General features: G+C 39.1%; 1 pseudogene; it reads right to left on the reverse strand.

Annotated features, from left to right (window-relative positions):
* Positions 1-770: 770 nt before the first annotated feature.
* On the reverse strand, positions 771-4,682 carry LOC104437861 (annotated as a pseudogene).
* Between the last annotated feature and the right edge of the window lie 9,039 nt (positions 4,683-13,721).

Raw genomic sequence — 13,721 nt, forward strand, 5'->3', positions numbered from 1 at the left:
TTTTGTCGCAATGTGGATGATTTGTGCATGACCAAATTCGAAGGTGAACATGATATGATATACTGAACTTGACCTACAATGTCATTCTAGATGGATCTATATTGAAAAAACCAAAGAACCTTACATATAATAGTAATCACTAAGCTCCTTTTAAGTGGGGCTTGTTACGTGAATTTCTTACAACATTGTGTTAAATTCCATGCCATTTTAGCAGCCAAAAAAAAAAAAAAAGCCTATCACCAATAAGTAATCAATGATCTTTCTTCACATTATCTGTTCTCGAATGTTTCTAGGAAAAGCTGCCCATGCATCGCAAGATCTTCAGGGGTTTCTGTGAGTGACCCTATTACTTCAAATTGGAGACCAGACGTACTGCAAGTCCTACTCCCACTAGTATTGGTATATGATCGAATTGCTTTCATGGAAGGAATGTATCCATTATGTCCAGTCGGGTCAGAGCCCTCAGGCAAGAAGAGGGTTTAACTTGTATCGATGCCTGGTCTTCTCATGACTTTGTCTAGAGCTTTTGATCCGAGGCTCGTTACTCTGGTTTGAAGCTTTTGTTTACTTAAAACTTCTTTGCATTTGTTTATAGCTCTATTCCAAAACGAGGCATTTGCAACTTTAGGCTTGCCTCAGTCCAACTCAAATCAAATTGTATAGAAAAGGCAAATTATAAAGTAATTCCCTCAAGAATTAAAAAAGCACATGTTTTAAATGTTGGCACTTATACAGCCACATCACCATAAGTTTCATAAACGTGTACAAAATCCAGCAACACAAATCAATGCAACTGAATCATTTTGCTCTCGAAGCCGAACATATTCTATTCATTACAAGAAATTTCCTTGGTTTTGTTTCGTGTGGCAAAACCATGTATTTAAACAAAATTCAATAAAAGAAGGGAGATGGCTCAAATCCGGTACCAGCTTTAACAAATATCTTCTCAAGACCCAAAAAGAACAGAATATGAACTCTGAAGATCATTGTCACTCAATCTGAAAATACATGATGCTTAATGCTTTACTAAAAGTATACTTGTCAATACCACTTTCAGCAAACCAAGAGCCGACAACTCCCTGAGATGAATTACCAGAAATTCCCACTGGCCACCTCTCTACTAGTTGAAAACCATACCGGGAAGCAGCAGAGAGTATAGATGGTTCATCAACTCGGCGAAAAACATGGCAGAGAATAAGTGCCGATGCCTGGTCCTCTTCATCGCCTCTGTTGGTTGAGATCAGTTCTCTTGCAGTGGCAAAAAGAGGCAAAATTGCTTCAGGAATATATGTCACGTCGGTGCCAATGATGATGTCGAAACCTTTGTCGTTCACTTCTTTGACTGCTTCTATATGGCCCCTATTTCCCCATTCCAGGCTCTTAACAATCAATTTATCAAGGAAAGGTGGAGCTATATTTGAAGCAACGTTTTGCATCAACAGGTCAATGGTCTTTTTATCTCCATCAGTTGCTACCACGAGGTCAGCAGATCTAACGGCCACCATTGAGCAGATGCCTCCACAACCACAGCCCAACTCCAAAACCTTTTTCCTGAAACAATGTTTGGGTTTTGGGCCAGAATGGAGGCCATCATTTGGGCCGATTCCCAAAGCATCAACCCAGTCGACTTGCATGTGTGTTGATACTCTCCGGACAATACTCTTATGCTAAAGTTTTCCTCATTAAGACTGACCTGAATTGTCTGAGAGGAAATAATAACAAAAACTAGTGTCACTGTTCAAGACAATAGATATGGAGACCTTCGTCTGCAAATAAATCCTTTCAAAGGTGAAAAAACCCGAAATCATATGCAATGAAAAGAGGCAGAATACCTCATTTCTTGATCCATAATATGAAAATATAGATAGAATTAGCAATAAGAGAAACCTTTAACTCGTTGTCAACAGATGATGAAATTCCAAACACGTCAGCTGCAACACCCTCAGACATATCAACCTCAATATTCTCAACAGGCTCCTTTGAAGCTTTCAATGATATGTTGGATTCAGTATTTTCTTGACTTGGCAAGTCAACTTCAGTACTAGCATGATTGCTGCTAGAAAGGTCCTCAGAATCTGAAGGACAAAATACGGCTTGGACCCATCGTCTGAAGTCAAATGCAACAAGATAACAGTCATACCAACGAAAGCAACAGGAAAATTTTCTGAAGCCAAATTAAAATTAAAAACATACCGATTCATCACCAACTCCCTAGATCGATTCTCAACTTGTTTGCAACACAGACCAATTTCCTTCACATCAAATCCATTGTCCTTGAATAAACTTGCTAAGAATTCATTAGAGAAATAGAATGCACGCTGTGTTGAGGAGAAAAAAGAAGAAGGAAAAGAGCATCAAGATTGGCTAATTAAGAGGACAAAAATAAGAGATAACATCCACAAACAGATCACAGGAACTGACAGTGCCATCACCCCTGACATAAAAGTTCTCGCTAATCATTTGATCCTTGCAAGTAAGCCTTTCCTGTCAGCAAGCAGTTCGACACAGGAAAATGCATAAGATAGAGCAAAAAAGGGTGAGCAGCTGCACTTAATAAATTGTCAGCAGAAAAGAAATTTCTAAATAATAAAAGGTTATACTGAAAGAGCAACCTGAGCAAGATCGCCGGTGGCATAATCACGGAACAGCACATGGCCCTTCGGCTGGAAGCAAAAACAGTACATTGCAGTTACAGCTCCTCCAGTGATAGTACTTTGTCTGATTAAAATCAGCATATTAGCAGTTTTATTCTTACAAAGAGGGAGGTGTCGTACCTTGAGAACCCTTCTTATATTCTGCAATACAAGATGCATCTTCTCCGGAGACACTGCAGATAGCACAAATATCTGCTTTACAATCAGCTAGTGAAACAGCATAACTAACTGACCAAGCAAACTCTGAATTGATAGCACAAAATATGAGATAGCAGTAGCAGCTCGTTAAGCTACCAAAATGTACTTAAGTAAGATCATTACTTCCTTTTAATTACCATGGTCACAATGTCAATTGAAGATGGTGGAATTTGCTGGTTCAAGTCATCAATGGTCAAATCACAGACAAATGGACTAATTTGATTTTCCTTGAAGTCTTTATGCATCTGTAATGAACAAAAAAGGTCCTGTCATTAAAGAAATGCCAAATGTATCCTGAACTATGTCAATCTAACAAATGCAAGTTTTAACCATATCCAATGACATATACATCCAAATTGTACATCAGACCTTCTGGAACTCATATTTGGATGGAACAACTAGCAGGGCTTAATTATCGATGATAAGAAGCTAGCAAATGTAGGTTTAGGGATCATATATTTGTAATTTGGCACTGACATCCAATTTTTCCCAAGAACCTGATCCTCACGCCCCCACACCCCCCTCCAAAAAAAAAAAAAAAATTGTCCAGCCCAGCAATCCAGCAGGTGGCATGTGAGCTCAGAAAACAGCGATCAGACCTTAAAGCAAACAAAGAGGCAGATAATGACAAGAAGAAGAAATCAAACCTTAACCAAATTAACAGCCCGTGGTGAGAAATCGCAGGCATGAACAAAAACATCTGGGTATGTAGCAACCAATGGAAATATAGTGTTTCCAGCTCCACAACCAACCTGCACAGACCATTAGCATCAATCTTGATTAATGCAACCAATAATTTAGACCCGACAAACACCATTTATCTGCAATGAAGACAAGTTCTCAACATAACAGACCAACACAAGAGTGAAAGATTTTATCCATACAAACCATGGAGTAATCTTATGATTGGAAAATTTATCGTATGTAATAAGTGTAACACCGTGTGCAGAAAATAAACACGGCACCAGTTGCTTACCTCCAAAATAATCCTCTTACCTGCTCCCTGACAAAACAAGAATCTGTTGAATCAAAAGCACTAAACAAAATCTCCACCATCCAATAAAACTCCAACTTTGCAAAGTGAATTACAGATAGCAAAAGCTTTCTCAACTCACAGAGAAATAGTGGCCCCATTCCTTGTCCAAGTAGTGCCGATCTTTGAAAAACTGTTGAGAGGGAGGGAGGGAGGGAGGGAGGGAGGGAGGTGACATTAACAAAACAAGCAACAATAGCTAAAGCAGCAAAGGGCACAAAGAATGAACTGAGCAGCTTGAAAAAAATAAAGTCATAACTTAACAAGCAGTACCAATGCTCCTATCAATTTACTTGCAGACCAATCAATCACCCAAAAGATCCAAACTTCAAACCAGACCAAAAACAATTAATAAAAAAGTCCATCTCAATCAGAAAGCAGGCACAAGAATTATGGCCAGAGCCAGCGAACCTTGTCCTGGTGTCTCTTGTAGAAGATATCCCAATACTTCTTAGCCTCTCTCTCGTACTTGTCTGCAGAATCAAAACGAACCCAGAAGAGAAAGATCGCATTTTAGCACCATTTTCAATCAGAAAAAAAGAGGCCACAGATTGAGGAGAAGGGCAGAGCGTTTGAGACCTCTCCAGAAAGGAAACTCCTGTGGCCGAAGTGGAGTATATCTGGATCTTGGGGTCGGGTTCTTGCTGCTCTGGACTCGCTTGGGCATCGGATGACATGGCTGGCGAGGCACTGCCTGGAGAAAAACTCTGTTTTCTTCGCAGATGAGGATCGGATTCTGATGGGCATGGGGATTTGGAGGCAGGGTTCTCAGGGTTTGGAGTCGGTTCACTGTGCAGTCGTCAGAAGAAGTCCTAGCTTTTTCATCCTTTTTTTTTTTTTTTTTTTTTGGGTTCGAATTTTCATCTTTATTTAAAAAATTCAAAAAAGTATGCCTCAAATTTCACTTAGTGGCCCCAAAAAAAAAAAAAAAAAAAATTACTTTTACCCGAGACAAAACCTCTTATTTTGAAAAGACCAAATTACTCTTTTTGCAAATTCCAGCCCATAAAACTCGAGCCAATTTCATAAAAAAACATGAACTTGAAAGTGTTGTCTCAAATCACTAAACTTTATTTTTCTAAAAAAAGTACGAACTTTAGGTGTTATCTCAAATCGACGTGAACTTTATTTTTCTTAAAAAAAAGTATGAACTTTAAATGTTGTCCCAAATTTGACCCGAACTTTATTTGAGACAAAATAAAGTAAGTCTATTACAAATAGGCTTCACATCTCTATTTAAATACAAGATGCACATGCTTTTAATATTTAATCTTCTACTTTCAACCCAGCTTCGACATTGCAAATAGCTTGCCAATTGTTAATTAATCTAACGACCTTAGCTATGTGCCTCGTCCCCTAGAACGAAGCTGCTGAATTATTTTTCTCCATGAAAATCATCTGTAAAGTTCACCTCATTGGAAAGCAGACATAAATTTAACACTTTCCTCAGACACTCGAATGCAGCATCGTTTTGCTATGTTAGATATTATTACTGTTGACATGGAAATGCCACATCGAATGATCGTGGAACGAGGGTTAACGGAAAGCGGATTTAGGACACAAGTGAAAGTTTGTGCTTTTTTTTAGACAAAATAAAATTCGGGCCAGATTTGGGACAACACCTAAAGTTCGTGTTTTTTTTTAGACAAAATAAAGTTCGGGCCAGATTTGGGACAACACCTAAAGTTCGTGCATTTTTATGGAATTAGCCCCATAAAACTCACACAAAAGGCTAGTCTTTATCATCCCAATTTTATTATAGGTTACAAGGTATGAATATAAATATAAGTGATGTTCATATTTATAATCATCAATCCGAAGACTAATTTGTGATAAATTTCTCTAATTGGGGACGAAGGAACACATGGCCCTAAAATTTGACTAAACGAGCAGCAATAATTGGGATGTCCATCAACAATTTCATAATGAGCCCATTAGTGGAGGAAAAGATGCATATGCTACATGGAGTAAATGCAACTGTCCTTGAACTTTTATAATACTAGTGTGGACTTGTATTTAAATATGAGTTACTATGGCTCTAGATATTTTCTTGATGGTTTTATTGTATTAAATGTTAACTGTAGTAATGTTAATATTTGTTATTCCATATTTACATCTTTTAACTTCTGTGATAATGATGTGAATGTATGGCACATGCTAAACTTGATCATATTGGCCAATAACAAATGAATAAATTAGCCAAAGAGAACTTATTAGGCAATTTTAATAAAGTTGATTTGTCTATTTGAGGACAAGAATAGTTCAAGTACCATAATTTTCGTACAGCATTCACTTAAGCGCCATAATTTTTTTTTATCACTTGACTGCCATCGGCAATTTAGATAGTCGGAAAATCCAACTTGGCATTAATTGATTATATATAGGCTAGCTTGACTCGCCAAAAATAATCCAATTAGCAAATACTAAATGAAACGGCATCATTTTGGCTCTATTGGTAAAAATTATATAATATATGTACGGAAAATGATTTGCAACTCGCCAAATCCTCTGTTTTTTTTTTTTTCCTATTCTTCTCCATGGTTGAGTCGTGGTTTCTCAACCAAGATTTAAAAGGAGCAAAATTTTTGGAAGAGATGTTCAAGCGAGGAACTTGAAAATAGGGGAAAACGTGATTTGAGAGAAGGAGTTGATTAATTAGGAAAGCTTAAAAGTGAAAGGTTATTGAAAATCAAAAAGAGGCTGAACTAGGAACAAGATGAGTTGGCAAAATAGATGGAAAAAAGGAAAAAAAAAAAAGCAGTATTACTTGAGAAGAGATCTTTAATGCTGGGGAATTTCCTCCTAATGCAGTTAATATGGCTTCTCCATTACCTTATTTCTCTGTGATTTGCAAGATTCCAGCAAATACCATGGCGATTTATGTCATAAACCTAACAATTTCTTTGCGATTCCTCCAAATCAAGCGTAACTCCTTATATCACACCGTTACACTTATCATCATCTCAATCTCACCTAAGCCGATTCAACTAGTCCCCATTTTACTATCTCGTAAGCTTGAAATGTCCATTGTTGATCTCAAGATTGAAACTCTTTGTTGTAAAAGTGTTTCCCTTTCTAGAATTAGGGTTTAATTGTAAAATGAATGTGGGGAAGAAAGGGCCAAAACGACATCATTTTTGCCCTTTCTTGTCACATAAATCGAAGATTATTCAAGTCAAACTTAAATATCTTTTTAAAAAGCCACGTGGTAATAAAAAATTAATTTGAAATGTGATGTAGGACAATTCACCGGAATTGGCATTCAAAGTGAACGATTTTTCACTGATTTGACACTTAATAGATTAAAAAAAAAGGGGATAAGTACACTAATGGTGCTATAAGTTGTGTACGGCGCTCACTTTGGTGCCAAAAGTTTCCGTCGGATCACTTAAGTGCCAAATCGGAGGAAAACGCTCACTTTGGTGCCACCGGCGAAAGATTCCGGCCTCCGGCGAAAGATTCCGGCCAAAATGATTTTTAAAAAAAAAATCGATAAGCCTTTAAATGGCGTTGTTTTCGGTCCTCCTTAAGAAAACGACGTCGTTTTGCCGTCCTACGTGGATGGCTTCATGGAAACGACGCCGTTTAGCTTACTTGGGAAGAAATTAGGGTTTTGGGGTCGAAGCCGTGGCCGTCGTCGAGGTTGGGGTCGGAGTCGGGGTGAAGGCTGCGGCCGCCGAGTGGCCATCATCGAGGTCGGGGTTGGGGTCGGGGTCGGCTACGGCCGTCGAGTGGCCATCGTCGGGGTCGGGGTTGGGGTTTGAGCCGCGGTCGTCGAGTGGCCATCGTCGCGGTCGGGGTTGAGGTCGGGGTCGGAGCTACGGCCACCGAGTGGCCATCGTCGGGGTCGGGGTCGGGGTCGGGTCGAGGTCGGAGCCGCTGCTGTTGAGTGGCCATCGTTGGGGTTGGGGTCGAGGTCGGGGTCGAAGCCGTGGCCGCCGGCGCAAGGACCGTCGAGGACGGCGACGGCCGGAGATTAGGGTTTTGAATTGGGGGAGACATCAAACGGTGTCGTTTTGGTATTTGGATGCTGACTCACCTCTCCGACGAGCCACGTCGGCGTCAAAATTAATAAAAAAGGCCACGTCGGATTTCCGGCCAATTTCGTCGGAGTTGGCACCAAAGTGAGCGTTTTCAAATTTTTTGGCACTTAAGTGATCCGATGGAAACTTTTGGCACCAAAGTGAGCGCCGTACACAACTTATGGCACCATTAGTGTACTTATCCCAAAAAAAAAGTTATGACACTTAAGTGAATGCCATATAAAAGTTATGACACTTATGTCGTTCTTATCCTACATAATTGCAAGCATTGCCTAGCAGGAAAAATAATAAGGAAACCATTTACAAAATGAACAAGAGCTGAGTTTTCTTTACAATTAATATCTTCTAACATTTATGGTTCAATGAATGTAAGAGGAAGACATGGGATTGTATATTTCATCACATTTATATATGATTTTACTAGATTTGGATATATCTATTTGATTTTTCATAAATCTAAAGCATTAAGTTGCTTTAAGAAACTTATGAGCTTGGTTGAAAAACAATCAGATAAGAAAATAAAAGAGTTAAGATCCGATTGAGGTTGAAAATATTTATATGATGAATTCAAAAATTTATGTGATGAAAAAATAGAAAAACAATTATCCATTCCATATACTTCTCAATAAAATAATGTTGTGGAAAGGAAAAATAGGACCCTATTAAAAATGGTTAAATCTATTATGGTACAAGCTAACTTACCAATCACTTTTTAGAGTGATGTTTTGTTAATTGTTACCTATACACTTAATCATGCATCTTCAAAATCAGTCACTTTTACTCCATATGCGTTATGAACAAGTAGAAAACTTCATTTGAGTTTTCTTAAACCTAAGAATGTGCTATCTGTCGCGACCCGATCTCGCCGCCCCCTCGAAAAGTATCCAAGGTTGGGAAAGGTCGGGTTTAGGGATACTTGATCTCAAGATTGCGAGCTCTCCCAAGCTCGTACCCCGCGTGACAGTAGGTTTATTATGCGATCTAGGTATTTAACAACCTAAGAATATACAGGAGTCGCCACTAGCCTCAACTTTGGGGTCAGCTAGAAACCCAATCGAGGTCGGGAGTGTTCCCTCGATTTCTACGCAACCAGATATCTAGGTTCGGGGACTTGGGTTACGCTAATATTGTTATTAACGCCCTTTCGGTACCTAAACAGTATGTTGTGTTTTTCATAACATGTCCATGCATTTCTTTTTACATTTTTCAGGATCATCAATTCCTAGACTAAGTGACCATGCGTGGTTGATCATTTTCATTCTATTCTATTTCTGATAAATGAAAGGAAATCAAACAATGAAAATGAAAATTAAATTGCAAGACATGAAGTAAACAATCAAGATAAAACAGTAAACCTAATCATGCAATTCTAAAGAATATAAAAGAAAACAATCGAAAGAAAGAAAACCCGCAACTCGTCGGGCTTTATACAATGCATAAAACCCGAGACATATGTCAGGAAAATGAGCATTACATGATAACAGTCGGAGTGGACATCGACCTTCACCATGTTCACGCCTTCTCCATCTTCGGGATCCTAATCTAAACCTAATCTAATAAACCTATAACTAGGTATATGCAGTGGAAGGAAACAAACAAACATATCAAAACATCAAAGAACAGGACATTATTAGTGTTCAAAAATGGTAACTAAAGTCATGAAGTCCTTACACCAAATTCTAAGTGAAATCCCAAGATTTAGCATCATTATGTATTACACCTAAATCATCTATCTAACGATCACACACAAAGCATATAACATGACAAACATTCAAGCCACATGACCTTGGTCCTCAATCAACCCAAAACAATGAATAAACCAACTAAAGATCACTTATTCCAAAACATGCACCATTGAATTCACTCAACATATGTATTAAAGGCAAACGGAGCAATCAATGTGTAACCCACATGGTACCTAAAACCGTTTTGTAGACAATTAATAAAGGATGGCATTCCATGAAGGAAGCACCTCAAGATTCCTAACGCATGAATTTCTAAAAAATATTAAGAATATGAACAAGTCAATCAAGAATAGATCATAGCATGTCACACCATCATTCTACAACATATTGAAAGCAATTTGGACAAATCTACTATTTCATCTTAAGACTAACAACAACTAGCCACAGAAAAGACAGCATTGCAGTTCAAGACAAATTCCAGATTTCAAAGCTCAAATTGAAAAAAGGAAAGGCGGGGCAAATGATGGGCAAATTGGACAAACTAGGCATCATTAGAAAGCTTAAGGTGTCCTTTACGAATTCCTATTAGGTGACAATTGCAATTTAAGTCTTTTTCTAGCTCAAGCAAAGCCATTTGTATAAATGGTCAGATCATATCATAACAAGCAGAACACATCAGCAGATTAGTGCTCTTTGCAAGAAGCATCAAGCAGGGCAAATGATGGCCGATTCAGGCATGCAATATGTCATTTTAAAGCTTGAGATGCCTAGTACAATTATCTAGAAGACATTAAGTCCTAATAACATCATCTACCATTTCATATCAAGTGATTTACACAAAAGGTCATCTGAAATAGAGAGACAAACATTTGGCAGATTCTGGACCAGACTTTGGACAGACAAAAATCATATTAAATGAAGTCATATTATGGCATTCTATAGCTCATTGGAAAGATAATCGAACCATCTTTAACCTATATGAAGACTTCGAACACAAAAAACCACAACGACCAGCTCATATCAAGTCATTTGCACAGAAGGTCAGATCAGCGAAAGAAACAGAATATCAGAGCAGAACAACTTTTCAACCAAAAAAAATTACTGCAGAACCAAATGACGTCCTCTCAGGGCATGTGAACTATCAAATTGAAGCTTGAGAAGTCTATTTTCTATGTCTAAAAGGGCTCAAGACCAGAAAGCCTCATCTATCACCTCATTTAAGTCAAAACAGAAAGTCTATCACAAAGACACGAAATTGCATATTAATAGAAATCAAACTCAATCAACCTCAAGTTCGTGATCATTGATCATCAAATTAAGGCGCTTATCAATGTGTACACACATACATCATTTGCGCTATTCTTCTCATTACAGAACATGTAATTCATATTCACTCTTGGTGGACAAAATCAGAACATGCTGAGCATCCAAATCAATTCATTTTACTCAAACTTGGAGAAAAAATGTCGCAATCAATTTCAGTTTTCGTACATGCAATTCTTGATCACCACTTAAGATCAATTATCAAATAATTGTTGTGGAATGAGGCCAATGAAATGGACTAAAGCTGAGAATGAAAAATGAGCAGGGACCAAACAAGCAGCGCACAACAGAGACTCGACGAGCAAAACAATAGCTCAATTCAAAGGCCCAATGAGGAGATCAAGGTCTATCAAAAGTAGAACAAAGCAGCAAGGCAAACATACAACCAATGTTGATTCTTCATGTCTTACATTGAGACTATATAACATTCATGCATTACATATACACCTCATTTACACAAATCAAATCGAAAGAGGTACAAAAAGAAATGAACAAATCACGATTGGGGATACACACAACCAAATCAAAAAAAAAAAAATGCAGCTTGCCTACCATGCAAATGCCATTCATGGCCACGAATACCACCAACCTTCAACTTTGACAGCTGAGAACTAGTTACGCAGAAGCATAGCATGCGCACAAAAAATGTCGAAACAAAAACATACAAAGAAAAAGGAGGCGGTAGACATCTATCAGAACTTATCTGACAAACTGCGAACCCAGAAACACATAGAGGACTAAGAACAAAAGCGTAGATTTTACTAAGGCATTTCCCCAAACATGTGATATGATATGCATTTCCATCAAGGAGTTTATACAAGAATATGAATCAACGATTCACTTTTGTTTCCATCACAACAACATCAGAGCAAGCTTATTTTAGGTCGATCATGTTATTTAAGCACATCCTAATCTATGCCATCGTAATCGTTCAAATAGAGCACGAAACACATACCTCAAAAGTGTAGATGTCGAGTGATGGGATTGAAGAATGTATATCCGGAATCGTCAATGCCACCACTGTCGACACGAATCTAAGCCTTGTACTTTGAGCGACCGCCCAACGAGTCAGATTCGGCGCGCGAGAGAGCAATTGAGAGGGAGAGACACCGATCCGGCCGATCAAATCCGACGAGAGAATCCCCGATCGAGAGAGTCACTGATCGAACTCCAGAGAGAGAGCGAGAGCCGGGCGAGAGAAAACCTCCTTTGATCGAGCAATCCTACCTTCGATCGACTTCCGAAGCGAGCGATTGAGAGAAAAGAGGATCCGCCGAGTGAGAACCGGTAGAACGAGAATGAAACTAAACTTCTCTCGCAATCCCGATGCCGGCCTTCGATCTCCGATCTTCGCTAATGAGAGAAAACTCTAGCCTTCTCGCTCGACGGAGAAACACCGGAGACGAGGCGGAAGCTTCCTGCAGTGGACTGACACGCAAGGTGGGGATTTTCCCCAAGGAATGGTGGATTTCTATCGAGATTACCCGAGGCTAGGGTTTCGAGATCTCCATGGAAGTTCCATCCGGCGGTTATAGAGAGAGCGAGGAGCGAGAGAGAACCCCTCGAGCGAGAGCCTCCCCCCGAGCGTCCTCGTGCGCGAAAACCCCGGAGAGAGAGAGAGAGCTTGCGGGCCCCAGGAGAGAGAGACTGTTCGGCCAAAAACCCACCGCGAGAGAGCCCCCACCGAGAGAGAAAAATAGCCCCATTTTCTATTATTTTTTCTTTCTTTTATTTTTTTTTTTTCTCTCCATTTTTCTTTTTGTTTCCTTTTTTGTTTTCTTTTTGTTTTTTTTTCTTGTTTTCATTCTTTTTATCTTTTCTTTTCTTCCTTATTTCTATTTTTTTTTTATCTTTTCATTTCAAACAATTTTTTTACTTTTGCAAATTATTGTTTAAAATGTCGACGAAAAATTTCGGTGTCCAGCATGCCCTCTCTTTGGGTGGGAGCTCGAAGAGGTTCCACTCAAAGACAAAATTGATACCTGAAATTTTTAGTTGACTCGGCTTTGAAAAATAGAAGACGACAAAAGCAATGATGGTTGGTTAGGACGTACCTGATACTTACCTTTGCTCATCAAGGTATCTGAACTCTTGTTGGGGTTTATTCACTCTATCTCTGTTTCTCTCTCTCGTGGAATGGAATGAAGACAATGAAATCACTAAGTGGAAAAGGAATGGCTTAAGGATAACCTACAAACCATATGGTTTACCGGGAGAAAGGTTTAGATCGGCGGGTGTGGGATAAAAGTCTCGTGTAAAATCGACTGGATGTGATGTCTCACCGTGTAAAAACGGGTTTCGACTGGGAAAAATGTCTCACCGTGTGGTTTAAGGATGACTTAGAACTTAGTGGTTTAAGGATGGACCCACGAACCTAAGAGACAAGGTTTAAGGATAACCTGGAACCTAGTGGTTTAAGGATGGACCCACGAACCTAGTGTGGTTTAAGGATGGACCCACGAACCTAGTGATTTAAGGATAGACCCACGAACCTTGTGTGGTTTAAGGATGGACCCACGAACCTAGTGACAAGGTTTAAGGATGACCTGGAACCTAGTGGTTTAAGGATGGACCCACGAACCTAATGTGGTTTAAGGATAGACCCACGAACCTAAAAGACAAGGTTTTAAGATGACCTAGAACTTGGGGACAAGGTTTTAAGATGACCTAGAACTTGGGGACAAGGTTTTAAGTTGACCTAGAACTGGGGACAAGGTTTAAGATGGACCTAGAACTTGGGGACAAGGTTTTAAGTTGACCTAGAACTAAAAGACAAGGTTTTAAG

Source organism: Eucalyptus grandis, chromosome 3 (genome assembly GCF_016545825.1).
Source record: "Eucalyptus grandis isolate ANBG69807.140 chromosome 3, ASM1654582v1, whole genome shotgun sequence".
Taxonomy (NCBI): Eukaryota; Viridiplantae; Streptophyta; class Magnoliopsida; order Myrtales; family Myrtaceae; genus Eucalyptus; species Eucalyptus grandis.